The 14,949-nt window shown below is 46.4% G+C and overlaps 1 pseudogene; it reads right to left on the reverse strand.

The window, feature by feature from the left end:
- Positions 1-2,307: 2,307 nt before the first annotated feature.
- Positions 2,308-3,175, reverse strand: LOC123130233 (uncharacterized; annotated as a pseudogene).
- Between the last annotated feature and the right edge of the window lie 11,774 nt (positions 3,176-14,949).

Here is a 14,949-nt window from a genome sequence, read left to right on the forward strand (position 1 = left end):
TCTGTCAGGAAAATGAGAAACTCCGAAATTATTGCATTGGATTATATCCAAACTTCTAAAAATCTGGCAGATCCTTTTACTAAGGGTTTATCACGTAATGTGATTGATAATGCATCGAGGGAGATGGGTATGAGACCCACAATATTACTTGTTCACAGTGGTAACATATTCTTTGTGATCGGAGATCCCGTGAATTAGATGTGAAAGACAAGCTGTTGATCAACTGAGAGGAGAGTATCCTTACTATTAATAATACCACTCCATGAAGATGTAGTACTCTTCTAATCTTCATGGTAAGTTGATGTATATCTTAATGTGTTCTAAGTGGCTCATTTAAGCAGAGATGTTGTCCTGCAGAACATCTTTTGAAGAACACACCTATATGAGTCTGATTGTCAAACGTCACAATCTATGAGAGTAGGGTTCTCTCTAGTAAACTCATGAAAGGTCACGGGACGCATAAGCTCCACCCACGGGGAAGACCCACGATAGCCTAGTATCGGTCAAGGCTTTATGTGAAGCTAGATTCGCAGAAAACTTGCAGTTCAAGGCCCAGTCCACTGTTCAAGTTGCTTACTAGTGTAGGATAGAGTTCTATGTGGAAGTTCAACTTAACAGTCTCCACTGCAGTACCGGTTTATAAAACAATGTTTTGGAACCAAAGGAAAATTCTGTGTGCCTCTGGGATCTGGTGGGGGATTGCTGGAATTTTGTCTATTTTGGGCCTAGCCCAATAGCAGTTTCAGAAATTCCTAATAAATCCTAGAGGCTCACGCAGCCCATTCATGCAAGGCAAGAGATGGAACTAAAGTTTAGTCCCACATTGCTAGTTTAGTGGGAGTTGGACCTCTTTATAAGGGAGGTTCTTTCCCCACTTGTATGAGCATGAGAACAAGAGGGACATCCATGCGCGCTCCTCCTCCGCCGCCCGCCTCGCCACGACGCGACGCGGGTTGCGGAAATGAGCCGAGCCGATGTCTAAATTTTTGCCATGCACGACGGGTATACAAAAGGTCACACGGGGGAGCTGAAACGTTTTTCTGTAGTGGACATTGAATCCGAACGGCTCGCCTCTTCGGCTGAAGTCTGTTCGCTTCGTCTCCCTCTGTTGCTTCATCTCCCGTCGCACCCTGTTCGCCTCCTTCTCCTGTGCCTATATAAGAGAGGCCGCTCCTCTCCAGAGAGACACACCAGAAAATCCTCATCCTCTCGCCACAAAATTCCTGAGCACTGAGCTATTGCTACGATCTTCACCATCCCGGCTTGCGGCATGCACCGCAGGTCAGGACAGTAGGCCTCCGAAACCGCACCTTTTGAGTCCTGTACGGGAGAAGGGTGATAAGGTTTTTGAGGAGCGCTTCGCGCGACTACTGACTTCTTCGTCACGGATGCTCCGGACTCCGACGACTACTTCCCCGACGATGACTTCTTCCCCGACGTGGACAACCTCCTCGACGACATGGCTGGCGAGGACACCGACCCCAAGTCCAGCGCTTCTGCTACTGCTGTCCCGTACATGTTCTTCCTCTTTCTATTAGAGGTCCTGCTTCAGTTTCTTGTTCTAGTGTTTGCCCTAGATATGTTAGACTCTGTTTCATATATGCAACTTGCTATATTGTCTGCTCTAGATGTGTTTAGTCACGGTTCATATATAAAGATGTTGTTTACCTTCTCTTATATAAATCGCATGACTTGCTTTATCACTGCCATACTAGTCATGCTTTATCTAGTATTTATGTTAATAAAATCATTCGGTAAATTGCTCATATTTCCAACATGTCTCCGATAGGCAATTGAATGACATAGGTGGTAAAGTAGAGATCTTGGGTCTAATGCATGTATTTTTGCCTCGACAGGGATTTGAACCGATTGATTTTATCATCCTCATTAGGACATTTGGGGCGAGTGTGTGTGTGTGTGTGTGGGGGGGGGGGGGGGGAGTGGGGGAGGTCATTTTGCCGAGTTCCTTTGACATGGTTCTCTTGACGTGCCCGACTTCGCTCATTGTTTTGAGGTAAGCATAAAAGAGCGGTTCGTTCGGAGAAAGAAAGGGACCAAAGAGGGAATAGCTTGGGGACCTCACACAAACAGCTACATGGGGTGCCTTTTGTGCACTGTTTGACAAGGATAAACATCCTCAAACACGCGATGGGATGTTTTTTTTAGTATTTATTAGTACTATTTTCCATTTTCCTGTCCATCAATAACCGTGTGCCGATGTCCACAATCAGCATGCCCTTTGCATGAGAGAAAGGAAAAGACGTCCGCAAGAGAGGGGGGGGGGGGGGGGGGGGGGGACCGCGTCAATTTGAATTAGCGAAATCATTTATTCAAATTTCATTACAACGTAAAGCACATGTCGTGTTGATTATTTCAATACATATAGTGTGGTATGCCATCTCACGGTGAAAGAGAGATGACTAAAAGTCCATTCAGCCTCCGAACTTGGCTTTGTAGTCCTGCCACAGCTGCTGCACGTTCTTCCCGAGAATCTGCGAAGTCGTCGCTGTACCCGCTCTTCATCTTGGCGTTGAGCTGCGCGACGAACCCGGGCTTGAGCGAGTCGCAGTAGTCGAGGAACCTCGCCGTGATGTCGTACCCCTCGTCCCACCGGCTGCCGCTCCCCTGCGGCCTCCAGTGCCCGGGCGCGAGCCCGGCCTTGAGTCGCACGTAGTCGGCGATCCCCTCGATGAGGCCGCCGTTCGCCGCGCCCTGCCCGTTCCACTGCCACACGTGCGTCGCCTCGTGGTACAGCACGCCGGTCACCTCCTTCTTGACGTCGCCGGCGGTGTAGCCGCCGACGTAGCTGGCGCTGAGGTGGATGCCGTTGGCACTGGTGAAGGCGACGCCGTCGATGTCCTCCACGACGAGGGTGACGGCGTCGACAGGCTTGCGGTCGGCAGCGGCGCGCTGGTTGAAGGTGCTCCAGATGAAGGTGGAGGCGTCGGAGAGGACCTGCTTTGAGTACGCGAGGCCGACGGCGTTGTCGAAGCGCTTGCCGCCGGCGGTGCCCGACGCCGTGTTCGACGCGTCGAAAGTCACGGCCCGGGCCGTCGCGGCCATGGTCACCAGGAGGAAGAAGGCTACCTGAAGCTTCATTTCGTGGTGTGGATGTCTGCAGCTCGTGACTGTGTCACTAAGCTATCGGTGTGGGTGTGATTTTGCTGCCTGTGGTAGTGGATATATATAGTACTCAAATAATGTGCTGATGGTAGTATACGTGTTAGGTTCAGTCAAAAGCATTGACTGGTACTTCGTCTGCTTTGGTGGTCGCCATCTCTGCATAAATGTGATGCAAGAAAGTTCGCAGGGCCACCATGTCTCCATATGAAAAAGTCACGTATTTGTCTCCTGATTTCACTATACGCCTTATCTTTCTTTATCGGCCAGATCAACGTGTATCAATAATGGCCAAGCATCCAAATCTAGTTGCTAGAAAGTATTTTCTTAGAGCAACTAGTATAGCAGAGTTGGCATAATTTGAATCACCACAAAATGCTATGCAGGCGATCACAGGCTTTGACAAAGTTAGAAATTCTCCAAAAAATGAACTTGCATAAATTCCGTGCAAGTAGGACCTGTCTGTCGTGCTGATTTTCCACCGATATCCCTGATTTAGAAGAAATTTGATTCATAGAACACATTCAGAGACATCGATTTCATTCTATAAATAGGGTTGGAAAATTAATTGCACTATGACTTACATTCATAGAACAACTAACTGATTTAACTGATGTGTAGCCCAATACTAACTACTTGCCGCTACCACGGTGGCAATGGGGAATGTGACATTCGACGTTGCAATCTCGCGGAAACGGGCCTCTACGGCTTCAGTGTAGACCGACCATGTGCGGACAACGGCATTGCTGGCCTCGATGGCCGGGAAATGGGGCACAACGGCCTCATTGTACACCGGTCATGCCTCGGTGACGGTGGCGGGGATAGGGTGGGCGCCGATCCAAAATCCACCGCTCCCTTTTCGTGTCCCCCTTTCGACCTTTCTCCATGGCAATGTCGTACGAGGCCCAAAGTGGGGCTAGTTCATCTAGCTGCTCTTACTATTGCTCCTCCTTATCCCAAAGATGAGGGGATGCTCCTTCCGTTGGGCCATTGACGAGGAGGTGGTGTATTGGAGGCGGGCGAGAGAGCGGCAGGGAGGGGATTGCATAAGGGAGAGAGGGGCGGGTGTTGGCCGTTTGTAGGCCGACGAAGACACCTTTAAGGGGGGCGCTAGGGAGGCGGCAAGCGGCGGGCAACCATCAAGTAGTGTGTTTTCTGATGAGAAACGTGGCCGCGCTACTGACATGCCTCATGGCCTGCTCATGCGCGTCCTCCTAGCCTACTCACATGCCTCCTTCTGGATTTCTCACCGCATCCTGGCCTCACAAGCAAGCAAGAGAATATGATATCATGTGGCGACCATTCGAATGGCCGCCACAAAAATCCGAGGGAGTGGGCGCACCATTTAATGGTCGAGTGGTCGACGATCACGTCTCCCCCCTTGCCCCCGGTGTGTGGGAGGTCGCGCTGCTTGAAATCCTTACTGTGGCGCAAGGAGACAAAAAATGGAACTTTTAAAGATGGAACTTCCTTCCCACGCTGGCAGTTGGGTTTGGAGCAAGCTCCAAACATTGCCTCTAGACCATATTTGCAGAATATGAGGTAGTTTTTGAAACAAGCTCCATAATATATAGTGATCACGACACATTGCGATTTTTCTAGAGAACCATTTTGTGTGTTGATCATCATAGTAACGGTTACAATGACAATAGGTCACCTATGGTGGATCAGCTAGAGTTGCTATTAGGCTTGAGAGAAGAGAAAATCAGGCAATTTACATGTAGTACAAGGACCGAAGGTATTGCATTTTATGACTATCGATTGTTACTTGTAGATGTATGTTGCATGTTCATGTAAATGTTGCTTGAACAATTTAGTTTGAGTGCCTTTGAAACAAATTAGATATCTATCACAAATTAGATTATGCGCCTTTAGATGTATGGCTCTGATGCCAGCGACCCTTATCCCGGCTGACCAGAAGCCGGCTTACGTCCTCAACATCCTCCTAAGTGTGGCCAAGAGCGCTGGACCGCTCGTCGCCCTGCCCACACCCCTGCCGGCCCCATCTATTCGCAAGACCGACCAGCTAGAACGTACCAAGTCGGGTTGTGGTGCTGATGAAGTCGACCACCCATGACAGCGAACTACGACGCGCAACCCGGATCCAACAATGAGAATCATTGGCTGGCAGTGGCACGAGAACTTGCTAGGCGGCATGGTTGATGGTCTTTTGATGGTCGATCCTCTCGTCGTCTGCCTAGCAGTTGACACCTCATCCTCGTGGCATCATGTACCCTTCTTTTTCTTTTTCTTTTGACATGTTTATGATGTTCAATGTATTACTCCATCCGATTCATATTAATTATGTAGTTTTAGTACAACTTTGTATTGAAATTATACAAAAGTTGCGGCAATTAATATGGACCAGAAGGAGTATTTGTTTTTCTTTCGTACATGTTCTTGCTAATTGTATGTATTCTGGTTCATGTTTTATCTATAAATTGATATCAAAGCCTGTTTCAAGCATGTATGTAGCATCTGTTACTTGTTGAAATCCCTTTAGGAGTACTTGATTATGCACGGTTTTTCCAAAAAACCATGATGCTTGCTAGCTGGTGATGCCTGTTCAAGGCCTCGCTGCATTTCTTGGTTGGATAAAAGGATGTGGCATGACGCATCCCAACCCTAGCCGCTGCCGTTGCCACAAAGTCCGCCAACGCCTCGGTCCCCCCCCCCCCCCTTCCTCTTTCCCGTCAGACAGCCTCACCGGCGGCAAGAGGAGTGGGGATCTGTCTATCTCGTTTTATTTTTCTTATTAGGTTTTGCCTTCTCCGGTGACATCGACGACGTGTAGCGACGATGATGTGTTGGAATAAGGTCTCTCGGTCTTTCCCTACTCCGATGATGTTTGATTCGACGCTGATGAAGGGCCTACGAAAGTTTGTGTCCCTGGATCTGTTGGTTCCCTTCAAATCTTGACAGTTCGTGTGTCTTTTGAGAAGAGTTTTTGACTGACTATTGGTGTGGGAACTACGACATCTTCTTCTGTGTTGTTTTTTTGGCTTGACTCGGTTTCTCCAACCTACTTGTGTTGGTGGTGATGAATTGCAAGCCTGTTCTGCATGGGGTGATGCTTCAGCCGATGTTGCTTCAACGATTTTTAGATTGCAAGTTTCTCAAGGCACGAGTGGTTATTGCGGTCTTCAAAGCCTTATATGGCAGGGGCGTTCGCTTCTCCTCACTATTAATCAGATGCCCTTTTGGTGTTTTATTTAAAGATGTGGCCACGTGGCGGGAAGGAAATGTACACCGGCCCTTTGACTGATAATACCGGTCAGGGACATGAATTCCAACAAGCGTCAAGTCAAATTTCCATGCTTCCGTCAGACTTTTCCTGCACTACTAGACATATGGATGTAACCTCCTGTACGTGATGGGGGCGTTTGGTGATGTGCCATGTCGCCGAACGGTCACCGCGATTGTTCAGATTTCTTCCGTGTTTGGTTCTGTCTACCGTATACTAACGTGCGATTCTCGTTCTTCGCTTAGACTGCAGCGAATTAATTAATTTAAACCTGCCGGCCCCAAGTCCAGGTTGTTATGACTATGATAGTATGATCTGTTCCATCGGACGAACGAGCTGGGTCAATGCTCACGTCGTGATAGCGAGGGAATTGAATGGGTCCAATCGCAAACCCTGCCGACACCTGAAAAAACATACTCTCTCCGTCCGGAAATACTTGTCGAATAAATGAATGTATCTAGACATAATTTAGCTCTAGATACATCCATTTCTAACCATTTTTATGACAAGTAATTTCGGATGGAGGGAGTAACTGGGAAGCAAGAACAGTGGACGTGACCTATTCCTGAATCGCCGACAGATGTAATCAACAATCAACCCACGCCTGAACTATGGGTTTTGCTAAGTCTAAGTTGTCTGTTTCTAAGTCGACTTTGAAAAAGTGACAAGTTATGTTCAGTGGAAAAAAATGCAAGTTCAATTGCATGTTTTCTAGAAAATGCAAACGGAAACGCTAAAAGTCTGATATCAGATTTTTAGGCATGATAAATCTGGGAGCTCCTACACGCCGCTCTCTGCGGCAAACGGCTGCAGTTTCGCATAGGCAGGTCTCCACTCTTCTTGCCGCCGGTGACTCCTAATTCTGATGTGGGAAAAAAAGCCACTAACTCCTAATTCTTTTGCACATAGAAGGTTAAAATTTGCCAGAACTTTTTGAAATATGAGATTTTGAACCAAAAATTTGTTCTGTTTAGCAAAATAGCCAATATCTCAAAATCTTGTAGCCCAAATTAGCTCAGAATTTTCCAGAATACTGCTGGGCACACATAGTATTTACTGATTTTTTGGAATTATTTGAAAAATATCAAATATTAGACTTTTCTAGCAAAATAGCAATCAGTTCGAACTAATTTAGTAACATGTTCGACCATACCACAAAGATTCATATTCGAAAGCAATACAATTCACACACCACTACAGAAGGACTAGAGAAGCAACAACAATGATAGTAATCTTTCTTACTAATGGTATTGCAGAACAACTAGAAACCAATATATAGAAATGGATGCCCAATTATCCAACCGCAAGCCATCTGTCCAAATTAGCATAAGTATTAGCAATATAAAGGCACACCATTATAAAGCATCAATAAGTGACTACTAACACTAGTAAAACTGAGATATACCTCTAAGAAATCACATTGTACTCACGAGGCAAGTGTCCATTGCGATCTTTCATTTTCTGGAATCGTATCATAATTTGATCATCGGGGATACTTTTGAATATCTGTTTCTCACAATAGCACACCATTAAATCATTGAGCCAATCATCTGATATCTTATTGCGCAAATCAGTTTTAATGATCTTCATTGCTGAAAATATTCGCTCAACCGAGGAAGTTGCCACTGGAAGAATCAATGTCAACTCGATGAGGCGATATACCAATTGGAAAGTTCTGTGTTTTGTTGTTTGAACCATCAACTGAGCAAGGGTAGAAACATCAGAACATCCATCGAATTCATCTTCTCCTAATATTTGTAAGGAATGTAGGAAGTTGAGTTCTTAGCAACAACCGTTCAACTTGTGTAAAATCCTCAGCATAAATTTCAGCAAGTCGAATAAGTTTTTCAACATTAAACTTTGAGAAGTTGTTTGTTGGAGTAAGGCAATGAAGGAAATATGCCCTAGAGGCAATAATAAAGTTATTATTTATTTCCTTATATCATGATAAATGTTTATTATTCATGCTAGAATTATATTAACCGGAAACATGATACATGTGTGAATATATAGACAAACAGAGTGTCACTAGTATGCCTCTACTTGACTAGCTCGTTGATCAAAGATGGTTACGTTTCCTAGCCATAGACAAAGAGTTGTCATTTGATTAACGGGATCACATCATTAGGAAAATAATGTGATTGACTTGACCCATTCTGTTAGCTTAGCACTTGATCGTTTAGTTTGTTACTATTGCTTTCTTCATGACCTATACATGTTCCTATGACTATGAGATTATGCAACTCCCGTTCACCGGAGGAACACTTTGTGTGCTACCAAACATCACAACGTAACTGGGTGATTATAAAGGTGCTCTACAGGTGTCTCCGAAGGTACTTGTTGGGTTGGCGTATTTCGAGATTAGGATTTGTCACTTCGATTGTCGGAGAGGTATCTCTGGGCCCACTCGGTAATACACATCACTTAAGCCTTGCAAGCATTGCAACTAATGAGTTAGTTGCGGGATGATGTATTACGGAACAAGTAAAGAGACTTGCCGATAACGAGATTGAACTAGGTATTGAGATACCGACGATTGAATCTCGGGCAAGTAACATACCGATGACAAAGGGAACAACGTATGTTGTTATGCGGTTTGACCGATAAAGATCTTCGTAGAATATGTAGGAGCCAATATGGGCATCCAGGTTCCGCTATTGGTTATTGACCAGAGACGTGTCTCGGTCATGTCTACGTAGTTCTCGAACCCGTCGGGTCCGCACACTTAAACTTCGATGACGGTTATATTATGAGTTTATGTGTTTGATGTACCGAAGGTAGTTCGGAGTCCCGGATGAGATCGGGGACATGACGAGGAGTCTCGAAATGGTCGAGACGTAAAGATCGATATATTGGACGACTATATTCGGACATCGAAAAGGTTCCGAGTGATTCGGGTATTTATCGGAGTACCGGGGAGTTACGGGAATTCGCCGGGGAGTGTATGGGCCTTATTGGGCTTTAGGGGAAAGAGAGAGAGGCAGGCCGCGCCCCCCAAGGCCTAGTCCTAATTGGACTAGGGGGAAGGGTTGCGCCCCCTCCTTCCTTCTCTTCTCTTTTCCCTTTCCTTCTCTCCTACTCCTACTACTTGGAAGGGCTCCTAGTCTCTACTCCTAATGGATCAGTTGGTAGTCTCGCTTCCAGGTTTTTTTCGTCCCATCTTCCATGGTTTTTTTGGTACCTCCTCCCATATTCGCTGGTTTTTTTCATAGATTTTTTCGTCCCCTCCCCCCATTTCATTGGTTTATTTTCGCGTCACCCTCTCACACAATGAAAGAAATCTGAACATATCAGAACTTTCCATACCGGCGCAAGTTATTTAGTAATGTAGAATCAATCACGAACAATCTCTAAAGATCAAATCTAAATTAATTAATCTTACCTTAAATCACTCAATCACATTAATTATAAAGCAAATATTTGATTTTCGGAAAAATCGCTCAATCACATTAATCTTACCTTAACTCAAGGATGGTAATCAATCTCCAAACAAAGGAAACAATACATCAAGGGAGCAGTAAATAAACTCCCTTTCTTATGACATGTATATGATCTTCCCTTCCCTCTCCGTTGTCGGGCGTTCTTGATTCTCGAGGCTGATGCTTGGGCTGCGTCACTGGGTCGGGACGGTGCTGGAGGACGAGGACGGTGAGGCCGGGTGCCGCGGCACCGTGTTGGCCGCGGCCGGTGAAGGGGGCGAAGAAGGGCGGCTTCCTTGGCCCTGGCCGTGGCCGTGGCTCTGGGACTTGGTGCGGTGGAAGCGACACTTGAAGGACCCGGCGTGGGTGGCCGGCGCGCAGACGCACTTGGAAGCGGGCCCGTGGCCCGCACCGGACGGCGCCGACGCCGACCCGAGCCACCTCCTCCGCGTATTCTTGGAGCTGTGGCTGGCCGATTTACATGAAATTAATTCCCTCAGTTGTGGTGGCAAATATAATACACATAATCCATATTGTTATGCACTAGCGTGTGCGTGTGAAATAGATGGATTATGGTCCCGTATCCAATAAGATGGATGTGTGTGTGTGTTAGAGAGAGAGGGAGAGGGGGAGAGAGAGTGAGGGAGAGGGAGGAAGAGTATGTGTGTGTGAGGATTTGATGGTAAAAAAGGTCGCCAATGTCACTTAATATGTATGAGAATATTAATATTGAACTCTTAAAATTAATGTGACCCCGTTGCAACGCATGGGCATTCTTCTAGTTCTACTAGGAAAGGAGAAATCCTACTCCCGGTGGGAGTAGGACTCCCCTAGGGCGCGCCATAGAGAGGGCCGGCTCCTCCCCTCCTCCACTCCTTTATATACGTAGCCAGGGGGCACTGTTGGAAATATGCCCTAGAGGCAATAATAAAAGCATTATTATTATATTTCCTTGTTCATGATAATTGTATTTATTGATGCTATAATTGTGTTATCCGGAAATCATAATACATGTGTGAATAACAGACACCAACATGTCCCTAGTAAGCCTTTAGTTGACTAGTTCGTTGATCAACAGATAGTCATGGTTTCCTGACTATGGACATTGGATGTCATTGATAACGAGATCACATCATTAGGAGAATGATGTGATGGACAAGACCCAATCCTAAACATAGCTTAAAGATCGTATAGTTCGTTTGCTAGAGTTTTTCCAATGTCAAAGTATCTTTTCCTTAGACCATGAGATCGTGTAACTCCCGGATATCGTAGGAGTGCTTTGGGTATACCAAACGTCACAACGTAACTGGGTGACTATAAAGGTAGACTGCGGGTATCTCCGAAAGTGTCTGTTGGGTTGGCACGGATCAAGACTGGGATTTCTCACTCCGTATGACGGAGAGGTATCACTGGGCCCACTCGGTGATGCATCATCATAATGAGCTCAAGATGACCAAGTGTCTGGTCACGAGATCATGCATTACGGTACGAGTAAAGTGACTTGCCAATAACGAGATTGAACAAGGTATTGGGATACCGATGATCGAATCTCGGGCAAGTAACATACCGATTGCCAAAGGGAATTGTATACTGGGTTGCTTGTATCCTCGACATCGTGGTTCATCCGATGAGATCATCGTGGAGTATGTGGGAGCCAACATGGGTATCCAGATCCCGCTGTTGGTTATTGACCGGAGAGTCGTCTCGGTCATGTCTACATGTCTCCCGAACCCGTAGGGTCTACACACTTAAGGTTCGGTGCCGCTAGGGTTGTCGGGATATGTATATGCAGTAACCTGAATGTTGTTCGGAGTCCCGGATGAGATCCCGGACGTCGCGAGGAGTTCCGGAATGGTCCGGGGGTAAAGAATTATATATAGGAAGTGCTATTTTGGCCATCGGGACAAGTTTCGGGGTCACCGGTATTGTACCGGGACCACCGGAGGGGTCCCGGGGGCCCATCGGGTGGGGCCACCTACCCCGGGGGGCCACATGGGCTGTAGGTGGTGCGCCTTGGCCTACGTGGGCCAAGGGCACCAGCCCCAAGGGGCCCATGCGCCTAGGGTTTCCAAAGGGGAGGAGTCCTACTAGTGGAAGGCACCCCTAGGTGCCTTGGGGGGGAGGGAAACCTCCCTTGGCCGCCGCCCCCCTAGGAGATTGGATCTCCTAGGGCCGGCGCCCCCCTAGGCCCTCCTATATATAGTGGGGGAAGGAGGGCTTTTCATCCACGCCTTTGGTTGCCTCCTTCTCCCTCTCCAACACCTCCTCCTCCTCCATAGTGCTTGGCGAAGCCCTGAGGGAGTACTGCAGCTCCATCACCACCACGTCGTCGTGCTGCTGCTGGAGCTATCTTCCTCAACCTCTTCTTCCCCCTTGCTGGATCAAGAAGGAGACGTTACGCTGACCGTACGTGTGTTGAACGCGGAGGTGCCGTTCGTTCGGTGCTAGGATCTCCGATGATTTGGATCACGTCGTCTTCGACTACCTCATCCCCGTTCTTTGAACGCTTCCGCTCGCGATCTACAAAGGTATGTAGATGCATCCGATCACTCGTTGCTAGATGAACTCATAGATGGATCTTGGTGAAACCGTAGGAAAATTTTTGTTTTCTGCAACGTTCCCCAACAGTGGTATCATGAGCTAGGTCTATGCGTAGTTCTTCTTGCGCAAGTAGAACACAATATGTTGTGGGCATAGATGTTGTCAACTTTCTTGCCGCTACTAGTCTTATCTTGCTTCAGCGGTATTGTGGGATGAAGCGGCCCGGACCAACCTTACACGTATGCTTACGTGAGACCGGTTCCACCGACTAACATGCACTAGTTGCATAAGGTGGCTGGCGGGTGTCTGTCTCTCCTACTTTAGTTGGAGCGGATTCGATGAAAAGGGTCCTTATGAAGGGTAAGAAAACGTTCTTGCTAGAACCCTATTTGAGCCACGTAAAACTTGCAACAACAATTAGAGGACGTCTAACTTGTTTTTGCAGCAAGTGCTTTGTGATATGATATGGCCAAAGTTGTGATGAATGATGAATGACATATATGTGATGTATGAGATGTTCATGCTATTGTAATAGAAATCACGACTTGCATGTCAATGAGTATGACAACCGGCAGGAGCCATAGGAGTTGTCTTTATTTTTTTGTATGACCTGCGTGTCATTGAGAAACGCCATGTAAATTACTTTACTTTATTGCTAAACGCGTTAGCCATAGTAGTAGAAGTAATAGTTGGCGAGCAACTTCATGGAGACACGATGATGGAGATCATGATGATGGAGATCATGGTGTCAAGCCGGTGACAAGATGATCATAGAGCCCCGAGATGGAGATCAAAGGAGCTATGTGATATTGGCCATATCATGTCACTATTATTATTTGATTACATGTGATGTTTATCATGTTTTGCATCTTGTTTACTTAGAACGACGGTAGTAAATAAGATGATCCCTCATAATAATTTCAAGCAAGTGTTCCCCCTAACTGTGCACCGTTGCGACAGTTCGTTGCTTCAATGCACCACGTGATGATCGGGTGTTTGATTCAAACGTTCACATACAACGGGTGTAAGACAGATTTACACATGCAAACACTTAGGTTGACTTGACGAGCCTAGCATGTGTATAGACATGGCCTCGGAACACAGAAGACCGAAAGGTCGAGCATGAGTCGTATAGAAGATACGATCAACATGAAGATGTTCGCCGACGTTGACTAGTCCGTCTCACGTGATGATCGGACACGGCCTAGTTGACTCGGATCATGTTATACTTAGATGACTAGAAGAGGGATGTCTATCTAAGTGGGAGTTCATTGAATAATTTGATTAGATGAACTTAATTATCATGAACTTAGTCTAAAATCTTTACAATATGTCTTGTAGATCAAATGGCCAACGTAGTCCTCAACTTCAACGCGTTCCTAGAGAAAACCAAGCTGAAAGACGATGGCAGCAACTATACGGACTGGGTCCGGAACCTGAGGATCATCCTCATAGCTGCCAAGAAAGATTATATCCTACAAGCACCGCTAGGTGACCCACCCATCCCACAGAACCAAGACGTTGTGAACGCTTGGCAGACACGTGCTGATGACTACTCCCTCGTTCAGTGCGGCATGCTTTACAGCTTAGAGCCGGGGCTCCAAAAGCGTTTTGAGAGACATGGAGCATATGAGATGTTCGAAGAGCTGAAAATGGTTTTTCAAGCTCATGCCCGGATCGAGAGATATGAAGTCTCCGATAAGTTCTTCAGCTGTAAGATGGAGGAAAATAGTTCTGTCAGTGAGCACATACTCACTATGTCTGGGTTACATAACCGCTTGACTCAGCTGGGAGTTAATCTCCCGGATGACGCGGTCATTGACAGAATCCTCCAGTCGCTTCCACCAAGCTACAAGAGCTTTGTGATGAACTTCAATATGCAGGGGATGCAAAAGACCATTCCTGAGGTATTTGCAATGCTGAAATCAGCAGAGGTAGAAGTCAAGAAGGAACATCAAGTGTTGATGGTCAATAAAACCACTAAGTTCAAGAAGGGCAAGGGTAAAAAAAGAACTTCAAGAAGGACGGCAAGGGAGTTGCCGCGCCTGGCAAGCAAGCCGCCGGGAAGAAGCCAAAGAATGGACCCAAGCCCGAGACTGAGTGCTTTTATTGCAAGGGAAGCGGTCACTGGAAGCGGAACTGCCCCAAATATTTAGCAGACAAGAAGACCGGCAAAACAAAAGGTATATATGATATACATGTAATTGATGTGTACCTTACCAGTACCCGTAGTAGCTCCTGGGTATTTGATACCGGTGCAGTTGCTCACATTTGTAACTCAAAACAGGGGCTGCGGAATAAGCGGAGACTGGCGAAGGACGAGGTGACGATGCGCGTCGGGAATGGTTCCAAGGTCAATGTGATCGCCGTCGGCACGTTACCTCTGTATTTACCTTCGGTATTAGTTTTAAACCTTAATAATTGTTATTTAGTGCCAGCTTTGAGCATGAACATTGTATCGGGATCTCGTTTAATTCGAGATGGCTACTCATTTAAATCCAAGAATAATGGTTGTTCTATTTATATGAGAGATATGTTTTATGGTCATGCTCCTATGGTGAATGGTTTATTCTTAATGAATCTCGAGCGTAATGCTACACATATTCATAGTGTGAGTACCAAAAG

The sequence above is a fragment of the Triticum aestivum genome, chromosome 6A, assembly GCF_018294505.1.
Source record: "Triticum aestivum cultivar Chinese Spring chromosome 6A, IWGSC CS RefSeq v2.1, whole genome shotgun sequence".
Classification (NCBI taxonomy): domain Eukaryota; kingdom Viridiplantae; phylum Streptophyta; class Magnoliopsida; order Poales; family Poaceae; genus Triticum; species Triticum aestivum.